This window comes from Lactuca sativa, chromosome 4 (assembly GCF_002870075.4).
Source record: "Lactuca sativa cultivar Salinas chromosome 4, Lsat_Salinas_v11, whole genome shotgun sequence".
Taxonomy (NCBI): domain Eukaryota; kingdom Viridiplantae; phylum Streptophyta; class Magnoliopsida; order Asterales; family Asteraceae; genus Lactuca; species Lactuca sativa.
The window spans coordinates 311,560,543-311,568,948 of record NC_056626.2 but is presented as its reverse complement, the minus strand read 5'-3'; positions in this window follow the sequence as shown (position 1 = coordinate 311,568,948).

Below are 8,406 nucleotides of genomic sequence, written 5' to 3'. Positions count from 1 at the left end.
CAGTGAGGAGTGGAGTGGACTCAGCGAGTTTGAGGGTAGACTCAGTAATAGAGGGACTCGGCGAGTTGTTCATACAACTCGGCGAGTCCAAGGCAATCTTCTTAAGCTCAAGAACAACTCGTCGAGTTGTTCATAGGACTCGGCGAGTCGGATGAAGATTGTCTGAGTTCTTGGTTTGGCAGAGTACTCGTCGAGTCGATGCCATACTCGACGAGTAGCAGCGAGCAGGGTCGAGGAGTGAGATTAGGGACTCGGCGAGTTGGCGGCCCAACTCGGCGAGTCAGGTCAACTGTGGGTTGACTTTGACTGAGAGTTGACCTTGACCAACAGTTGACTTTGATCAAGGGTAAAAGAGTCATTTTACCCAGTGCAGTGTTTAGTATTTGATTGAGTGTGTTTATGGACTTGTAGCCGGGGAGATACCGGAGCAGCAACAGTTAGCCCTCAGAGCTATTCACTCAGCAGCCAGTTCACGAGGTGAGTTTCCTTTCAGTAGGAACGGGTCTCCGGCCATAATGCCGGCCCGTTTAATTATCAGTAGTTCCGGACTTGGGTCCGATGCAGTAGTTAGAGTGCTTGATGTCTTTGTGATACAAGCATGTTTGTGCTATGTGTTCCGGACTTTGTTCCGATGCAGTATGCAGTATATGTGATTATAATAGTTGTTATGTTCTATGCTATGCCATGATCAATCAGTTCCGGACTTCGGTCCGATGCAGTTAGTTCCGGACTTCGGTCCGATGCAGTTAGTTCCGGACTTCGGTCCGATGCAGTCAGTTCCGGACTCTGGTCCGATGCAGGGGACAAGGTCCCAGTCAGTTCCGGACTTCGGTCCGATGCAGCTAGTTCCAGACTTCGGTCTGATGCAGTGGGCAAGGCCCAGTATGTGCTTATATGTATTGTATGGTATGTGGTAGTTTGGGGGAGCTCACTAAGCTTCGTGCTTACAGTTTTAGTTTTGGTTTCAGGTACTTCCGCTAGCAGAGGGAAGAGCTCGGGATGATGGTATCGCACACACCACAGCTTCAGCTTTTATCCTAGGAGTTGGTCTAGTTTTTGATTTTTATATGACATGGATATGATACAGTTTCCGCACAGTGTTGTTTTTATTATGTTTGGGATACATCACGTATGGTTTTCATGATATGACACTCAGATTATGGTTTTTGGTTATATTGAAAAATGAAAATTTTGGGTCGTATTTTTGGGTCGTTTCAAGTTGGTATCAGAGCCCTGGTTTGAGGGATTTGGATGCACTTCCGGGTGTATCTGAACTCAAACTAAGGGGAAATAAAAAGATTTTTCTAGAAAGGGAAATGTTTTCTAAAAGAATTTTGAAAGCACTTAGAAAGAAAGGAATTTTTAAACAAGATAAGGGTGTGGTGCATGCGATCAGCCGAGCTCAAGTAAGTACTCCCAAATTACCCATACAAGTTATTTGTTCAGTTTCAGTTTCAGTAGAACAACATGCTAGTATAGAACTAAGGATCTAGGAGGATGCCTTATGTGCTTGCTTTATGTGTTACAGCTTTATGAGTATTGCATGCTAGTATCGAGTAGACAGCAGTAGGATAGCCTGTTTAGGTTATGCCTTATAGTATGAGCTTGGCATTGTATGCTAGTACAGTTTCTCGTTATGAGAATAGTTTTGCCTGAGTATGTTTCCTTTATCCAAATGCTGCTTGCTTCGTGCTTTGTGGGAGTTCTGAGTGATGGGAGTTAGCCATTAGGTGAACACGTTACACCACATGTGATCAGGGTTGAATAATCCCAGAGTGCTGGAACTGGCCCTTTTGCGCAGCTCTTGTTTGAGTCCAACCGTTATAGGGACGGGTCTTTTACTTGAAGGATTATCTGATCCTCGTCACATGTGATGGTGTTCAGGTGGTGGCTAACTAGCATTATAAGGAGACCTTCAGCAGCTAAGGACTAGTTGAGTTGAGTCCGAGGTTTCCCTAGGGCAAGCCTAGGATGAGAGTAGCAGAAATTAGTAGTAGTAAAAGTGACTTGGTGGAGTCAAGGCAGTTCTTGAAGAAAGTACGGATAGATGTGGAAGGTAGTATGGGCCCGTACTACCGAAAGCAGAGGATCCGTACTCGAATCAAGAAAGGCTGAGACAAGACCAGGAAGCTAGTTGAAGTAATTAATGATCCCTTGAGATATTTCGGTTTTCTGATGTAGTTGTGATATGTTTCAGTATGGTGGTTTTACGCTCGAGACCAGCAGCCGGCAGTGGAGGTGCCGGGGAGGGATCAGGTTCAGGCTCGGGGGGTGAGCGCATCGATGAGCAGAACCGAGAGTTTCTTTCTTCGGAGATTACGCGCATTATTATAGAGCAGACTCCTGTGATCTTCGGTTCGATCAAGGAGGGGATTCTAGAGCTGATGGATGAGAGATTGGGCACCTTCCGTGCCGAGGTGGCGGCCATGATGGGGTCGCGCACCCTTACTTTCAGGGAGTTCAGGGCATGTGGAGCTCCGGACTATCATGGGGCGCGAGACCCCATAGCGAGCACCAGATGGTTGGCGGATGTGGCCAACGCTTTCCGTACTAGCAGATGTCCCGGGGGGGACAAGGTCAGATTGGCGTCCTGTCTTCTGAAGGACAGGGCACGGGATTGGTGGGAGGAGGTCGGACATGCCATTGGGGATGATGCAGCATTGGACGCCATGACCTGGGCTGATTTCTCTACCAGGTTCAGGGCGGAGTTTGCACCGGTCATTGAGGTGCAACAGCTAGCTAGGGAGTTTCGGGATCTCACCCAGACTACAGAGACAGTGGCGGAGATCACCGCCAAGTTCAGGGAGAGGGCTCTTCTCGTTCCTCAGTACGTAGCTGATGAGGAAATGAAGAAGGCCCGATATCATGAGATGTTGCAGAGCGATATCCGCCAGTTTGTGAGCCGGTCCAGCTGTAAAACGCTGGAAGATATGATTGCTAGGGCTCGGGAGAGGGAGATTGATCTCGAGATGGAGAAGAAAAGGAAACCGGAGGCGGTTTCAGGTACAGGCGGTTCGGGCAAAAAGCCCAAGGTTACGGATCACAGATCTAGGAGTCAGCAGAGCCACGGTCGATGTGGCAAGTGTGGGAGATTGCACGAGGGAGCGTGCAAGGCAGGGAGTTCCGGCTGCTACAAGTGCGGACGTATTGGGCATTTGAGTAGGGATTGCACGGCCCCTGCTACTGCCGTCGCAGCATCAGATCTGATTTGCTTTCAGTGCAATCAGAGGGGACATAAAAAGTCCCAGTATCCGAGTTTAGCTGCAGCAGGGAAGGTGGTTGCACCTGCCCCTGCTACCTTGAGGATTACGGATGGCCGGCAGGGCCGAGCCGAGACGCCGGTGGTGAAGAGCAGGGCGTTTCAGATGACAGCAGAGGAGGCACGGGCGACTCCTGATGTGGTGACGGGTGTGTATCTTCCCTTCATCTCTTATTTTTTTTATTGATTGAATATTGCTTATGATTGTATGTTTTATTTAGGGTCGTTCTCTGTGAACGGCATTTCAGCTTTGGTATTGTTCGATTCGGGGGCTACCCGATCATTTGTATCGCTTGCGCTTAGCAAGAGATTTAGTAGAGCTCCTGGGGAGCTGGATTGTCCATTAGAGGTTGAGATAGCAGATGATAGGACCGTGAAGGTCGGCAGAGTGCATAGAGGGTGTTCTCTTCAGTTATTTGATGAGCAGTTTTCAGTGGATCTGGTACCTATTCCCCTGCGAGGGAATAAGGTTATTGTGGGCATGGATTGGCTAAGCCCCAATGGGGCGGTGATTGATTGTGAGCTTCAGCTAGTGAGGGTCCGCACTCCCAGTGGGGGAGAGTTAGTGATTCAGGGCGAGAGGCCACAGCGGGGACCGACCTTTTGTTCCGCCGCAAGGGCGAGGCGCTATGTTCAGCAGGGTTGCGCCGGTTTTGTAGCTTACGTTTTGGATGCCCGGGAGAAGGGCAAGAAGACAGTTGATGATGTTCCTATTGTTCGAGACTACCCGGACGTGTTTCCCAAGGATTTGCCGGGGATACCTCCTGAGAGACAGGTCGAGTTCAGGATCGACCTAATTCCTGGTGCGGCTCCGATAGCCAAAGCACCGTATCGACTAGCTCCCCCTGAGATGCAGGAGTTGTCTACACAGTTGCAGGAGCTGTTAGACAAGGGTTTCATTCGGCCGAGCAGTTCGCCTTGGGGAGCGTCGATCTTGTTTGTGAGGAAGAAGGATGGGTCGCATCGTATGTGTATAGATTATCGGGAGTTGAATAAGGTAACGGTGAAGAACCGTTATCCACTTCCGAGGATAGATGATTTGTTTGATCAGCTTCAGGGAGCGTCTTGGTTCTCCAAGATCGATCTACGCTCCGGTTATCATCAGATGCGGGTTAGAGATGAGGATGTACAGAAGACTGCTTTCAGGACCAGGTATGGTCATTATGAGTTTGTGGTGATGCCATTTGGGCTCACCAATGCTCCAGCCGCGTTCATGGATCTCATGAACCGCGTGTGTAGGCCGATGTTGGATCGGTCAGTGATAGTGTTCATAGATGATATCTTGGTATATTCCAAGACGCAGGAGCAGCACGAGGAGCACCTGCGGGAGGTGCTGGAGGCTTTGAGGAGGGAGAGACTTTTCGCAAAGTTCTCCAAATGTGAGTTCTGGTTGCGCGAGGTGCAGTTCCTTGGTCACCTCGTCAACCAGAAGGGTATTTTGGTAGATCCGGCCAAGATAGAGGCCGTGATGCAGTGGGAGGTCCCGAAGTCTCCATCTGAGATTCGGAGCTTCCTAGGGTTGGCAGGGTATTATCGGAGATTTATTCAGGATTTCTCCAAGATAGCAGTGCCGCTCACCCAACTGACCAAGAAGTCGGTGGTATTTCGTTGGGGGCTTGAGCAGCAGGCAGTGTTCGAGACCCTCAGGCAGAGGTTGTGCGAGGCTCCGATCCTTACCTTGCCAGAGGGAGTAGAGGACTTCGTAGTCTACTGTGATGCTTCGATCACAGGTATGGGAGCAGTATTGATGCAGCGAGGCCATGTGATAGCTTATGCCTCGAGGCAGTTGAAGCCTCACGAGGCTAATTATCCTACCCATGATTTGGAGCTGGGGGCAGTTGTGTTTGCCCTCAAGATTTGGAGGCATTACCTTTATGGGGTCCGTTGTACTATTTACACGGATCACAAGAGTTTGAGGTACCTTATGGATCAGCCGAGTCTGAACATGAGGCAGAGGAGGTGGTTGGATGTGCTAAAGGATTACGATTGTGAGATCCTTTACCATCCAGGGAAGGCCAACGTGGTGGCCGACGCCCTAAGCCGCAAAGTGTCGGTGGCCCCTATCAGAGATCTATGTTTGAGGATGACAGTGATCACTCCGTTGTTGGAGCGGATCAAGGAGGCTCAGGTGGAGGGCCTCAAGGAGGAGAGACAGAAGTGTGAGAGGATCGTGGGCCGAGTAGCCTCGTTTGATTATGATAGTCGTGGTTTGCTGACACTTCACGGGAGAGTGTGGGTACCGTACTGGGGTGGAGTACGGCAAGTGTTGATGGATGAGGCTCATAAGTCTCGGTTTTCTATCCACCCAGGGGAAACGAAGATGTATCGAGATCTTCGACCTGATTATTGGTGGCCCTGCATGAAGCGGGACGTCGCCTGGTACGTCGAGAGATGCCTGACCTGCCGGAAGGTCAAGGCGGAACACTAGAGACCTCACGGCAGGATGCAGCCGTTAGACATTCCCGTGTGGAAATGGGAGGACATCACCATGGATTTTGTCACCAAGCTTCCCCGGACCGCACGTGGAGTGGATTCGATATGGGTAGTAGTGGATCGGTTGACGAAGAGTGCTCATTTTATCCCGATCCAGGAGAGTATATCGGCGGAGAAGTTAGCCGATATCTATGTGCGAGAGATTGTGGCACGTCATGGAGTGCCGGTATCGGTGGTGTCAGACCGAGATGTCCGTTTCACATCCAGGTTCTGGAAGCGGTTCCACGACGAGATGGGTACTCGTCTCCATTTCGGCACCGCTTTCCACCCTCAGACAGACGGGCAGAGCGAGAGGACGATTCAGACTCTCGAGGACATGCTTAGGGCATGTGTCCTAGATTTCGGTGGCAGTTGGGATACGTATCTTCCGTTAGCGGAATTCTCGTATAACAACAGTTATCATGCGAGCATTGATCGACCTCCCTTTGAGATGCTGAATGGGAGGAAGTGTTGGACCCCGATTTGTTGGGGCGAGGTCGGTCAGCGGGTCATCGGGAGCACGGAGGTGGTGCTCAAGACGAATGAGTTGATCCAACAGGTCCGTAGTAGACTGCAGACTGCTCAGAGTCGGCAGAAGAGCTACGTCGATAGGAGGCGTTCAGACTTGGAGTTCCAGGTGGGGGATATGGTCCTTCTGAAGGTCTCACCTTGGAAGGGTGTCATCAGGTTCCGGAAGAGGGGCAAGTTGGGCCCCAGATTTATTGGTCCTTTCAGGGTTTTGGCCCGGGTGGGTCGGGTTGCTTATCGGTTAGATCTTCCTGAGGAGCTTAGTCAGATCCACAACACTTTCCATGTGTCTCAGTTGAGGAAGTGTTTGGTGGATGAGTCAGCAGTTGTTCCCCTAGAGGATATTCAGGTTGATAGCAGCCTGAATTATATTGAGAGACCGGTCGCGATTCTGGACCGGAAGACCAAGACCTTGAGGAACAAGGTAATTCAGTTAGTGAAGGTGCAGTGGCAGCACCGGAAAGGATCGGAATGGGCGTGGGAGGCTGAGGAGGAGATGAGGGAGCACTACCCAGAGATATTTGCAGATTCAGCCGTAGCAGACTTCGAGGACGAAGTCTGAGATAAGTGGGGGAGAATTGTAACGACCCGTCTCCGGTATGATAATTCCTTGGTATTTATTTTGAAGTTTTATAGAAGGGACTCGGCGAGTTCATAGCCTGACTCGCCGAGTAGGGTCGGGATTTCTAGCACGTGTTAGCTGGCGACTCGGCGAGTCCATATTCTGGACTCGGCGAGTCTTTCCGTCTGGGAGAAACCCTAAATCCCCGGGTTGCCCACTATTTAAGCCACCTTATAGCCCCCAATCTCGCCTCCTTCACCCTCAAAATCTGTGAGAAAACCCTAATTCGCTCTTAAGTGATTCTAAGTGTTTTTGTGTGCTATTGTGAAGGCTTGAAGAAGGAGAAGAAGAAAGGAACAAGGAGAAGGATTGTAGAGCAGAGATTCAAGGGAAAGCAAGAGCTCTTTGAGGTATTCTTCAGTTTTCCTTCTCTTTTATGCCTTAAAACCCTTTCTAGATCTTGTTAATGCCTTTCTCAAAGCTTTATGTTGATATGGAAGCTCTCTTATGCTGAGATAACCTTAGATCTGTTCATTTAGGAGTTGTAGAGCCCAGATCTATTGCCTTTATGGAGTTATTTTGCATATTAACCCTAGATCTACCCCTTTTAAGCATCTTTTAGCCTTTATTCCCTTGTTCATGTGTTTGTACACGTAAAGCTGGAAACTTTACGTGGTAAATCAGCTTATTGGACTCAGATCTACCATTTGTATGTTTTGGATTCGAGCAGAATCGAGTGTAGAATAATTGCATGGCGGTGACTCGGCGAGTCGGAAGAACGACTCGGCGAGTCGAGTCGCGAGTCCCCGATTTCTTCCTTTTTGAGCGGTGTCGAGTGAGACCAGTGAGGAGTGGAGTGGACTCAGCGAGTTTAAGGGTAGACTCAGTAATGGAGGGACTCGGCGAGTTGTTCATACAACTCGGCGAGTCCAAGGAAATCTTCTTAAGCTCAAGAACAACTCGTCGAGTTGTTCATAGGACTCGGCGAGTCGGATGAAGATTGTCTGAGTTCTTGGTTTGGGAGAGTACTCGTCGAGTCGATGCCATACTCGACAAGTAGCAGCGAGCAGGGTCGAGGAGTGAGATTAGGGACTCGGCGAGTTGGCGGCCCAACTCGGCGAGTCAGGTCAACTGTGGGTTGACTTTGACTGAGAGTTGACCTTGACCAACAGTTGACTTTGATCAAGGGTAAAAGAGTCATTTTACCCAGTGCAGTGTTTAGTATTTGATTGAGTGTGTTTATGGACTTGTAGCCGGGGAGATACCGGAGCAGCAGCAGTTAGCCCTCAAAGCTATTCACTCAGCAGCCAGTTCACGAGGTGAGTTTCCTTTCAGTAGGAACGGGTCTCCGGCCATAATGTCGGCCCGTTTAATTATCAGTAGTTCCGGACTTGGGTCCGATGCAGTAGTTAGAGTGCTTGATGTCTTTGTGATATAAGCATGTTTGTTCTATGTGTTCCGGACTTTGTTCCGATGCAGTATGCAGTATATGTGATTATAATAGTTGTTATGTTCTATGCTATGCCATGATCGATCAGTTCCGGACTTCGGTCCGATGCAGTTAGTTCCAGACTTCGGTCCGATG